At 40.3% G+C, this 13,349-nt stretch overlaps 1 long non-coding RNA gene across 1 annotated transcript in view; it reads left to right on the top strand.

The window, feature by feature from the left end:
- Positions 1–13,349, top strand: part of LOC119474150 — a 103,709-nt gene that overhangs the window by 8,064 nt on the left and 82,296 nt on the right. The gene's annotated exons all lie outside the window — the stretch shown is intronic.

The raw sequence follows: 13,349 nt of genomic DNA, 5'->3' as shown, positions 1-13,349 counted from the left end.
TGTCTGGCATTTTTATGATCTCTAATTTCACTTAAACTTTAAAATGCAATTAAACTACAGCATAATCAGGATTGAGGGGGAAAAACCAAGCTTTCAAAAAAATCTGCACAGATGTGGATTATTAGGCACTCTGAATTTCCCAGCTATATATTTTTCAGAAGACTTCCCCAGTGATTGCCAGAGAATTATTAACAGAATCCAGAGGCCCCGGAGCTTCTTACATGCTTGTGAATGATTTGGCTTAAAAGACTTTTGCAATCCTCATTTGCATAGTAAAACTGCCTTCAGCTATAAGTTTAGGGAGAAGTTTTAGAAACTCTGACATGGCAAGTTGCCATGAGAATATTTTTCCTGTGGGGAAACGACACTCAAATGTGCTAATTAAGGGTGCTTAATATCCTTCAAAATTAATTCTTTGTTACCTGCGGTGGTTTAATTATTCCCTTATGGAAAGCCTGGAAATGCCCTGCATCTTTAAGTACCAGTGGGCCACACATTGATACTGAGTCAACAGCCACTTTGAAAGTATTTCTTCTACTCACTGACTACAAGGCGGTAGAAAAAAAGACTTTAGATGTCACAATAAAAAAGTAAGACAAATTTCCACTGGTGGTTTGCAATACTGGTTTCATCGATGTCATCATATCTCAAAAGAACCTTTCAGAAAAGAAAATCTTTATTGCAGTAAAAATGAAGGGATAGAAAAGGTTGTAATTAACACCAGGCAATTCTAACTTATTTCCAACCAGCAGGAGCAGCCACCCAACCCTGACACTTCCCCACAAGCAAGCAGCCTGCCTTATTTCCAAAAGTAAAAATCAAACGTCCTCAGAGGATATTGGTTCGACTCAGAGATATCTAAGCACATATGAGACTATTTCTGTTAAGAGACGAGCATTATCCAGGTAACTATTGTTTCTTTTGGAATTCTTGCATCAGGAGCTCTGTATAGTTATGGGACACAATAGAAAGCTCTAAATGTTCACCTCTAAATGTAGGCACAAGTCATGGGCTCAAACATCACTTCCTCTGGCAGCAAATTCTGACCATATAATCTAAAGTTGCTACCTAATCACTGTATCTTCATGTAGCTCATGGGCATCTGAAATCCTCTTGTGGGTTTAGTTATTTACTTATTTGTTCTTGTCCTCCCACTGCAGCATGTGGGCTTGGGGACAGCAGGGGCTGTCTTGGTCACTGTTCTACCCCATGCCTTGGGCAGCGCTTGGCAGCTGGGGCTGTTCAGTAAATCATTGTTAAACAAGTGAAATGCAGAGTTATTGGGTTTCTTTTAATGTCAAACTTTTTCCTATCAAAAAAGATTTATTCTGGAAGCTGAGCTAGGACAGTGACTGGATATCCTGTGTAGGCAACACGGACCTCAAGTATTTAATCAGAATAACTGTGTGTGGACCCAAAGTCACACATACACAGGCAAAACTTTGCACTAAAACCGGCCATCTTAGGTGAGTTTGACCAGAATTAGTCAAAGTATAGTCCAAGTTGACCACATGGCAGGATTAGCTAACAGCACTTGCAATGTTACTCGTTTTCCTAGGCTGGAATTTTTGCAGCTCAATCCTAATGTATGTTGTCTCCACACAGAACCTCCAGATTCTCATTTTTGGTAGATTCAACAAAGGCTCATAGACTACCCCTTAAATGCTTTGAAAACAAGAAAATGCTATAAAACTGGACTTGGTGGTGTGCAACTGCAGTCCCAGCTACTCAGGAGGCTGAGGCAGGTGGATTAGTTGAGCCTAGGAGCCCTGGGATGTAGGGGCTATGCTGATCAGGTATCTGTACTAAGCTTGCTTCCAGTGTAGTAAGCTCCCTGGACTGGGGGACCACCAAGTTGCCTAAGGAGGGGTGAAATGGCCCACACTGGCAATAGAGCAGGTCAAAACTCCTGTGCTGATATGGTTTGGCTCTGAGTTTCCACCTAAATCTCATGTCAAATTGTAATTCCCAGTGTTGGAGGCAGGGCCTGGTGGGAGGTGATTGAATCATGGAGGCAGTTTCTAATAGTTTAGCACCATCCCCCTAGTGCTGTCTTGTGACACAGTTCTCATAAAATCTGGTTGTTTAAAACCGTGTAGCACCTCTCCCTGTCTTCCTCATGTTCCCGCCATGTAAGATGTGCTTGCTTCCCCTTTGCCTCTCACCATGATTGTAAGTTTCCTGAGGCCCTAGCAGAAGCAGAAACCTGTACAGCCTGCAGAACCATGAGCCAATTACCCTCTTTTCTGTACAGCTTACCTACTCTCAGGTGTGTCTTTATAGCAGTGTGAGAATGGACTAATACACGGGCTGATCAGCATTGGGATTGTGCCTGTGAATGGCTAGGGCACTACAGCCTGGACAACACAGTGAGACCATCTCTTTAATAAAATATTTTAAAATTTTATTATTTAATTTGCTATTTAATTTTATTTAATAAAATTTTATTATTGAAAAAAGAAAATGCTATAGAATGCTTCAGGGAAGATGGACAGCTCAGTCAGCAGGACCTAAAATGGGCAAGCCTAAGTACTAACACATATAATTCACGTTAATGAATTATATATAGAAACCTGCATTGTACATATTATATATATTATATATGGAAACCTCCAAATTATATATTTGGAAAACCTCCAGTTTTCCAAACCTAGAGGTGTTTTCCTCCATGGCTGGGACTGAGGAGACAAGTTGAGGAAGCTCCATAACTTCCCCATTTTCAGAGAGTAGGGAGGTCAAGTGAGGCTCCATTTGTGACAGTAGGTACCTAGTCAGGCATGAACAGGGCAAGAGAAGGCTCCCCACCATTACCAGGAATGTCAGGCAACCATCAGGTGATGGTCAGGTGGTTGTTACAGTTTCTATAAAATAATAATTGGTTGCAGCCAGTGCCAGGGAAAGGGCAGTCTCCCAATAGATAGAAAAAACCTGAAACTGGTGATCAGTAGCTTCCCAATAAGATCTCTGGAGTTGGGCCAGAGGGCTTAAGCATGCTCATTAAGAGGCAAAATGCTAGTTTAACTGGTATATGACCTCCTAAGGCATTCGGTTGGTAGGGGAAGAACACCTCAAGTGAGCATGTGTACAACTCCAACACTGCGTGTGCTCCGCTCCCAAGTGCTAGCTGGCCACTGCACATACGGACAGCCCACCTCAAGGGAAGAATCACAGGAAAAGGAACACAAGAACCCAGCAGCATGCCAACATATAAAACTCCAAGTCAGAAGTCAAACCACAAACGAGATCTCTCCAGTCACCGGCTTGGCCCTCTTCCAAATGTGCTTTACTTCCTTTCATTCCTGCTCTAAATTTTTTAATAAACTTTCACTCCTGCTCTAAAACTTGCCTTGGTCTCTCCTTCTGCCTTATGCCCCTCAGTCATATTCTTTCTTCTGAGGAGGCAAGAATAGAGGTTGCTGCACACCTGTACAGAGTCGCCACTGGTAACATACTTCAATTCTTTGAGGCTTCCAGTATACTAAAATAAATAATGATAAAATGACTCTACAGAATTACAAAATTGGCGATTTTAGAAACTTCTTAATTAACATTAACACACACAAACACAATGCAATATAATTGTGTCATAAGACAATTATGAAATCTATTTAAAACACATGAATTCTAGAGCACAGTGGGTAGCATAGACTGGCACATACCCTTCAGGCTGATGAGGAATCTTTTCTCCCTCTACAGCCATCAGTGACTCTCAGGAGTTCTAGGACTCACCCTATTTTGACCTACATTGTAGGTTCAAAAGCCTACATCTGAGGCACGTGGTAAGCTTAGGAAGTCTAGGCCGAATGCCCCGTGCAGGCCCCCACCCTGGCCCTGGGCTGACCTGCCTTCTAATGTCCAGAAGCCATAGCTGCACCCCAGTTACTCCATTCTTCTTTTAACTTTGCTTGGGCCACAATGTCAAAGAGTTTATTCTACAGACGTGCTGAACAGTTTGCATAGGTTTGCCTGTAGGTATTATCTTTTAGATGTGAAGATATGCTTATTTTATTTTATTTTTATTATACTTTAAGTTCTGGAATACATGTGCAGAATGTGTAGGTTTGTTACATAGGTATACACATGCCATGGTGGTTTGCTGCACCCATCACCCTGTCATCTAAATTAGGTATTTCTCCTAATGCTATCCCTCCCCTATCCCCCTAATCCCCAACAGGCCACAGTGTGTGATGTTCCCCTCCCTGTGTCCATGTGTTCTCATTGTTCAACTCCCACTTACGAGTGAGAACATGAAGTGTTTGGTTTTCTGTTCTTGTGTTAGTTTGCTGAGAATGATGGTTTCCAGCTTCATCCATGTCCCTGCAAAGGACATGAACTCATTCTTTTTTATGGCTGCATAGTATTCCATGACGTATATATGCCACATTTTCTTTATCCAGTCGATCATCAATGGGCATTTTTGGGTTGGTTCCGAGTCTTTGCTATTGTGAACAGTGCTGCAATAAACATACATGTGCATGTGTCTTTACAGTAGAATGATTTATAATCCTTTGGGTATATACCGAGCAATGGGATTGCTGGGTCAAATGGTATTTCTGATTCTATATCCTTGAGGAATCACCACACTGTCTTCCACAATGGTTGAACTAATTTACACTCCCATCAACAGTGTCAAAGCGTTCTTATTTCTCCACAGAGGATATGGTTTTCTATGTCTTCTATACCTAACTAATTCAGCAGTCAACCAATAGCTGTTTTGACTGATGGACTAGCTTTCAAGCTACACGCCAGAGCTACTCAGCGCCTGAGGGGAAGCATGGCAGTCCACATGGAATTAGATAGTTTATAAGCTGTTGTCAGTTTGAAAAGAGAAATTTTTACTGAGGCAGAAAGCCTGCTTTATTTTCTCACACTCTCTGATTCCACCTATACTAATTGAGCTGGCAGCACAGACTGAGGTGTCTGCTCAGGGTTTACAAGGTTAACCAAGGTAAAGAGATTATATGGGCATTGCAGCAATTGCTTTTCTGGACTCCAGACGATTCTCACAAAGGCTACTTAACAAGGACTTAATTTTTCTCAATGAAGAAGACCTCTAAAGTATCAAAAAGGAATAGCAAATCATTTGGAAACATTTCATGTCTTAGACTTTCCATAAAGAGAGATTATTTCAATTGTGTAAGGCTAAAAATACAAAGATGAACAAATGTAATTGAAGAGGCCTAGGAAAAGCTATAACCATGAAGTAATCATTCCCCCTTTTCCCTCTTCCAGGTCACTTTCAGGACTGTAGTGGATTTGCTCTTCTCCGACCCACATTCTCCCCTCTTGCAAACCTTTGCCCTCCCTGAGAATGACTGCCAATGCTCAACATTTGGCTTCTGGTTGAGAATGTAAGCACCAATCTCAGCCTTCTTCTCCACCGTTGAAATATATCTAAGTAACATGAGAGCCACATGGAAGGCAGTGCCACTAAAAATCCAACTCAAGGAAACAAATAGAACCCTGGTGGTAGAAGAGGAGTCTGGCCCTCCCTTTGGGGTGCCCCAATGAGCTTGGAAGTAGGCAAGGTGGATTTAAAAATCCTGTCCATTAGAGGGGTTACAGGAGCTACCTACTATTGAAAATACCCAGAAAATTCTGCCACTCCTCTGCACAAAAGCCTCTGAATGGCACTCCCTGTCCACAGGACGAATTCAAACTCCTTTGTGGACAAGCAGGGCCCACACAGTTGGCTTCCCTTCTCTCCTTCCTGATCCATCTTTTGAGGCTCTCACCAAAACCATGTAATTTTCTATCCATCGCCTGACAATTCCACCCTCCTCTCTCCACACCATGCATTTCAACAGACCATTTGTCTTCTTTTTCCTTCATATGATTTCCCCATTTAGAATGTCTTTTCCTTTCTTTCTTTTCTGCCTATCAAAATTGTATTTATAAGCTAATCTCCATTGCAAACACCACATTCTGGCATTTTCCCTAGATCACATCAGGGTTAGAACTAATCCCTCCCTACTTGGTGATCCCAGAAGAACCCTAGAGCCCTCCCTACCATGCATGTTGTCTTCCCTATGGAACCCCTGGCTTCGTCAGGCAGGGACAGAATCTTATTCCATATCTATCATTTCAGGACCTAGCATGGGTTTGTGCACACACTGACTGTTTAATAAAGTTTGGACTAATTGGATTTCTTAGGAAAATAACAGCTAATCTGAAGTGAGAGACAGTTGATATAGACTTGGAAGAGTGGAAGAGTTCAGGAGTAAAAATACTTGGGTCTATTCATAAATCCCAGCCTCACTTCTTACCAGCTGTGTGGACCTGGATAACTCTCAACTCTCAACATCTTTAAACCTGAGTTTCCTCATCTGAAAAAAAAAAAAAAAAAAAAAAAAGGCATCTTTGCGTATACCTAACAGTATCTACCTCATCTAGCTGTTTCAACTAGACAAAAGTATTTAGCACTGCGTTCAGCACTTCGAAAGAATTCAATGCATGCTACTTCTCTCCTCCTGCACCTTCTCCTCCCTTTTATCCTCCTCCTTCTCCTCCTCCTCATTATTACTACCACTATTACTAGTATTATCCTAATCCCATGAGGGAAAGGCCAGCTGTGGAATGTAGAGCCTTCTGCTACCCACACCCACAGCTGGGCTCCCATATCTGAGCTATATCATAGCAAGAATTTTTTCTCTTGCAAACAGTTCTGAAGTTGTGGCCTTGATATTTCGCTAAAGAGGAGCACGTGTAAACTTTTATTCACAGCGTTGAGCAATGTAGAATTTGTTTTAGAATTAACTCCTCCTTTGTTTTGGAGAAACTACCTCACTGTTCTTTGAGGCATCTAAATGAAAAGGAAACGTGTACCCATTGTTTGGGCAGCAACGTGAGGTCACAGAAGACTCATGTTTAGCCCTAGAAGTTAGAGGTTATATTTGGTATATAAGTGCTTGTATTATTGAACTGAGGTTTCCCTGTAGACTTCGTTGCGTTTTTTTGGTGGAAAGGAAAAACATAAATGTTCTTAACCCTTGTAGAAGTAAGCTTGGCGATCCAGGCTGAATTATGGCCTGTCCTAGATAACATAAGGGTAGGATATGGGGGAAATTATTTTGCTTTTTTTTTTTTTTTAACTAGCATCAATGAAAGGAAATGAGAATGATGTGGAAATGAAATGGAAGGATCAGCTTTCATGGACCCTGTCATTCTCTGAGAACGGCAATGCCACTTCTATGCGTAGGTGACAAGACAAAGTGTGGCTCAGAGTTGGTATGTGGATCTTTGTTCTTACCTTTGTGCAAAACCAGTTCTCCTCTGGCTCCCCAGCTGCCCCTGTAGTAAGAAGAAACAGCTCCTTTGTCACTGATGTTCTCAGAAGTCCCATCGTTGGCAGAGGAAACAAAGTCAGGGTGTCTGTCTTGTGGAGGACATATAGGTTTGTAGGCGCATGAGACACATCTCAGGAGCTATAGAAACAGCATGAAAGATATTTTAGGGAAAACAGTAAGATCAATAACTTGAATTATTAGAGGCTTCAGCTCTTACAATTTGGATATTAAAATAATGGTGATCTTCTATTACCACGCCCGACTCCAGGCTTCTGAAGTCTTTTTATATAGAAATTGAAATCTATTATTTTTATATACTTTTTATATAGAAATTGAAATCCATTATTTTATATTTATCATTTATTTAAAAATTTAAAGCTGGAAAGAATTTGGGGTGTATTCAGTGTTACAAGAATATTGTAACACTGATTTTTTTTAAAGCATGGATTCTGGAAACCAGTAGATTTCTATCCTGGCTTTTCTTTTTACCAGTTGTGTAATCACAAGCAATTTATTTATCCTCATTAAGCCTTTAGTGTTTCATCTATAAAACACAAGTGTGTGGCAGTTTATATTTCCCAAAAGACAGCTGCACTGATACATATTTCATGCCACATGCTAGTCTAGTGAAATGATGTTGATATTCCTTCAAGAGATGGGGTGTATATTCCTTTCCCTTGAATCTGGGCTGCACTTTGAAACTGACTCAACAAAAGAATGTGGCAGAAGTGATGTGACTTCTATCCAGGGCTTCTGCTTGGCACTTTCTCTCTCTCTCTCTCTCTCTCTCTCTCTCACACACACACACACACACACACACACTTGCTATTGAAACCCAGTCACTATGATGTCAGGAAGCCCAGGCCACATGGAGAGGCCACATGTGGGTGTTCCAACTGATATCCCACCTAGACCCATAGTTGACAGCCAGTGTCAACCACCAGATGTGAGGGAATGAGCCTTCAGAGCTTTGCAATTTTCAAGTCTTCCAGCTGAGCCAGACCTCATGGGGCAGAGGCTATGTTATGTCTGAATTCCTGACTCCCAGAAGTCATAAGAGCTAATATTTTAGTAAATAAACTTATATTCAGTAAATAAATTAATTTAGTAAATTAAACCATACCTAATGTATTGTGGTATTATAAGGATTGAACAAATAGTGTATTAAAGTAAGTGCTCAAAAATGTTAGATATTATTATTATTATTATTGTAAAGGCAGCTTCTAAAGGTAAAACTTTGAGGTGAATGAGGGTTCTCAATACACACCCTTTTCTGGCTCTCTTAACAGATACTGGGGGAAAGAGAAGTTGAAATGCAAGAGGAACCAAATTAGAAGATGGTTGCCTATGGCGTTTGTGCTTGAATAACTAGTCATGGGTAGACTTTGTTTTCATTCTTCTAGAAAAGGTCCTCTTAAAACTCCTGCAGCCAGAACCTCAAGATAGAAGAGAGAATACATCTGTTGAGGCCACTATAATATCTGGGGGCCTCACAAGTCTTAGCCCACCATCCGGTGGCATGCATCAGTCTTTAACAGAAGCCCACTTCTGTATGAAATTATAATGATCTCTCCTTCCTTCCTTACCTTCCAAGTAACCCATCATGTGCTGATCTAATATTAGTTTCTTGGAATATTTCAAGAAATATTTCAAGCATGCCATAAAGCCCTGCCGTAAATCCATATTGCTTTAATGGGAACTTTAACATGCCAGGGAACTTGGCCATATGCCAAGCATGTCCTGTGTCACTAGGTAATTGCCACTCTGTCATCTTCAGAATTTGGTCTAGTTTCCAGAGCCATCCATAATTTTGATGTAGATGCATGTGGACCACTGAATATTTTGGGGAGGTTTACACTGATTACGGATTTCAATCAGAAAAGGAAAGACAATGGTCCATTTTTACTTCTAACCTTTTATTTCCACATGCAAAAAGGTGATCAAATGTTACAAAGTCACATATGGAACAAGGACAATGAAAATCAATTGGGAAGTACAACTTTTTTCCCTCTGTTCCTGAATATGTACTGTGTAGAATTTGGGATTCATTCAGATTATAAGCCGTTATTTTATAAGCAGTGACATGAAAGGAGAGGCAAGGCTTTAGTGGTGGTGTCTCTGGACCACCACTAAAGTAGCTAAGGAAATGACTTTTATGTTAGATGTCATTTTAACATCCGTTAAATCATCCTTTAACCTTGCTGACGTATACATCCTAGTAAAATTAGACACTGCTTATTAAGTGCTTTTTCTTGTTCTAGGCACTGCACTAATTTATCATAAGAGGGAGCTGAGATGTCATCCAAAACCTGTCTTGCCCATTACACAGCATTGCCTCTCCACTGCTGGCTGAGATCCCTTCTCCATTGTGTGTGTGTAGAGGCTGCCATCATTCACGACTTAGCTCCAGTGTCACCTCCTCTCAGATAGCTTTCTGTCCACCATGCCTCTGTGTGTGCCCTACCACACATACAAGACATACTCCCCCATTCCTCTCTAAACTTCTATAACCATGCCATCTAATAGAAATAATGTGAGCAACAGATGTAATTTTGAGTTTTCTAGTAGCCACATGAAAAAAAAAGGAAAATGAAACAGTTGAAATTACTTTCTAATATATGTTTACTTAACCCAACATATCTAAAATATCATCACATTAATGTGTAATCAGTATTTAAACATTTAGATGCTTTGCATTTTTTTCAGTAAATCTTTGAAATCCAATGTGCATTTTACAATTAATGGTGCATCTCAATTCAGAACACATTTCAAATGCTCAATCACCAATTAACTGGCAATTATTCTATTGGATGGAGCAGTTCTATAACATTCAGCACGTGTTATTGCCATCTTATTTGATGTATTGTTCTTAAGGTCCAGAAATGGAGGGACCCATCTTTGTATATCCCAACTTTGCTAGAGTACTATGCCTAATAAATGTTTCAGTCAGTGTGAAAGTCAAGAAAACAAGTTACTGTGCCTTGTTGAATTTCTGGAAGGGAAGTATCTCTACCACATCAAGGCACAGGTAGTTCTCACAAAATGAAAAGCATCTTTGCACAGCAGAGTCTGGGAAGCTGCAAGTTGCTCTGCGGGCTGAAAAACATCCTTGAGGTCAAATTTATGAAACTGACAAGGACAAAAAAGGACTGCACTGGGGGCTGTGAAAACAAGGAGACAGAGACAAAGCACCAGGCCACTTTCTTGTTAGCATTTTTAAAATGAAAATTAGATGAACTGACAATGATGAGAGGGTACTCAGCTGTCTGAAAAGAAGAGAGAAATAATTGACACTTCGATGGAAAAGGATTCTTTAAAGCTCTTCAGTGTGGCAGACACAGTTGAATCACATCTTAAGCATATATTTCCAGCATATAAAGGTGGCATATTTGAAAAGAAAACACTATTCTTTTTGGTCACTCAGGTTATATCTGGTTGACTCAAAATAAAACAGGTATAATCCATTTTTTAAAAGAAAAATTATTAATGACTGTTCTAAAACGTTGCCCATTATTTTCCATTTTTTCTTTTTTGTAAGGAGCAGCTGTTAAAATACAAGAATCCAGTTTCAGAGTGTATTTATTGTATTTGTTTGCAAATTTGTATTAAACATTGCCCTGGAGACTACGAAAATTAGTGGCAGATCCTAAAATACTTGGTGTGGGACTTCACTGTTCACTTTCATATGCATTATCTCATCTTGATTAAAATCTCCAGAACATTTTGTGTCACTTTCATGGATCTTCTGTCAAGGATTCTTGAGTTGATAAAATCAAAATGGCAGACTATTTATTTGAAACTTACGTTAATTTATAGTTTCAAAGTGATTAAAACTCAGTCTTCTTTAAAACCACAGCTCCCCTTTTCTATACACACAAGTCTTTTAGTATACACAGGCCAATTCAATGTAGGAAATCCTTAGATGCTGACTTCGCATGCCAAGATTATAGGGTTTTGAAAGGGCGTTTGACTAACACACTTTGATTTCCAGCAAAAACATGTAGTACAAAGACTGTCACCAGCCAAGGACTAGTAGTAAAATATGGTAAGGTTCAATTTGTTTGTTTGTTTTTTAAAGTCAAGGAGCATTCTAACCCCAACATGTCATCCTCAGAATGACTGTCATTTAAGAGGAGGCCTGAAACTGGTAAGAAAGCCTCTGGGCACTGTTGTCTGGGCACCGAGGCTCCATCTGCAGTCTGCACACGAGGACACCTTGTCCTGGGGAGTCTTTTTGTGTTCTCACCATGAGGCCAAGAAGCTCACCCTGCTCAAAAGTTCACCAACTGTAATTTGATGATTGGTAACTGAAAAATAGAATATGATGCTACTTTTCTCTTTTTCAAATCTTATGCTAATTTATCTTTAAATCCTAAGCATTCAGAGAGATAACGCAAAGCTTTCTCCCCTCACATGGCCGTTAAGAGTAGATTGCGGATTGGATTGGGTCACTATATGCGTTTTACACCCAATAAAGCTTAGAGAGAAATTGAGCTCCCAGGAGCCTGAGAGTTGATGGTTTTAAAGCCCCCTCCCATCAGCATTTGAAATACACCATTAAACTGCAATCAGTATTAACCCAAGATATCATAATATCTTGGGTTGATATTATGGGTATTGTGAGAATAGAGTCATTTTCTGAAAGCATTTTTGTATGTAACTAACAGGAAGGAAAGTATGTTACCTTAAAAATGTGAGTAACATTCAAAATCCCAGACTGATGGATTTTTAGTAACAAACATGTTTGGAAGGGGATAGCATAAAATACTGTGGGAAAATAAGACAGTGCTTTAGGGTCATGGTCATGGTACTTGTTCATTTTTATAACAAGTAACTTAGACTGCCACCATGACTATCCTGAAAAAAAAATTTAAATGAACTTTAAAAATTGAATATACTTTCCTAATGGTAATATAAAGGAGGAATAAAAGGGAAGCAATTTAAGAAACACATAAATATATGTCTGCAATATACAAGTGCTTGGCCACAAGTACACTCCAAAATACACCATGAAGGAGTAAGATGCTTGTGAGACCCACAGAATCTGGGAAATGCAGGAGTGATGCTAGAGCTCTGAACTTCAGGTGTCGCCTTGACAACACCATATGCACCGTTGCCATCTTAAAGATGTGACATCTCTAAATAGTGAAGACCTTTTGGGGAAGTTCCAAACCAAATGCAATCTTCCCTCAAAAAATCCCAAATATTTTGTTTTTATATGTAAAACAGTCATATTCTAGACTCAGTTTATAAACAGTTTTGTTTTTTTTTAACCTGGGGACATTTGAAAAGGACAGGAGATGTCAGATAAGTTTTCATTGTGTGTGACTGTCCTGTATGTTGCAGGAAAACTAGTATCTCTGCCCTCTCCCAAATGTCAGCATTGACCCCAAAACATTGCAACATCCAAAAATATCACTATAAATTCCTCTGTGGGCAAGACCTAGGAAGAAAGAAGGCCCACTAACCATGGCTGGAGGCAAGGTTCTAAAAAGACAGCAGTAAGAAATTCCCAGAGTGGCCTTGTATTGCATTTTCAGCAGTTACTATGCTGAATTCTTCTATTTTTGGCCCTAAACCTTCAGCAAAGCTGTAGAATCAGTCTTGGAGATGCGTAGCCATAAGCAATGCTCCATATCATGCCATGAAGCTTGGTGAAGACTTTGCCACTCCTACCACAGAGCACAGACCAATCAGTGTGCCTAGTTGCCACTATCGCTAGAATTCCTGCCATCGTCAACTCAGGAAACCAAACGCAGCTGTCTCCACAGGCATCACCCTCAACTGCTTGAGGACTGCAGGGTCTCTGCCTCTTCACACCCCTGGCTTGCACATCGAAGTGGGGTGAATGCATCTGATTGACTCAGCCTCTGTCACGTGCCCTTGTCTTAACTGCAGGGGAGGTGGGCCCTGCTTCCCTCAAACAAAGGAGAGGGCTTCAGATGTGGAGCAGACTAAAGAATGACACATGCCCACTCTAATTAGCTGGCCAAATTCGTTCTACAGAAGTGAAGTACCATGGGATTTTGGAGCAGAAATTAATGACTCTGAGGAGGCTTTAAA

Source organism: Cebus imitator, unplaced genomic scaffold, assembly GCF_001604975.1.
Source record: "Cebus imitator isolate Cc_AM_T3 unplaced genomic scaffold, Cebus_imitator-1.0 Scaffold10, whole genome shotgun sequence".
NCBI classification, from domain to species: Eukaryota; Metazoa; Chordata; class Mammalia; order Primates; family Cebidae; genus Cebus; species Cebus imitator.
This window is presented reverse-complemented; position numbering and strand designations above follow the sequence as displayed.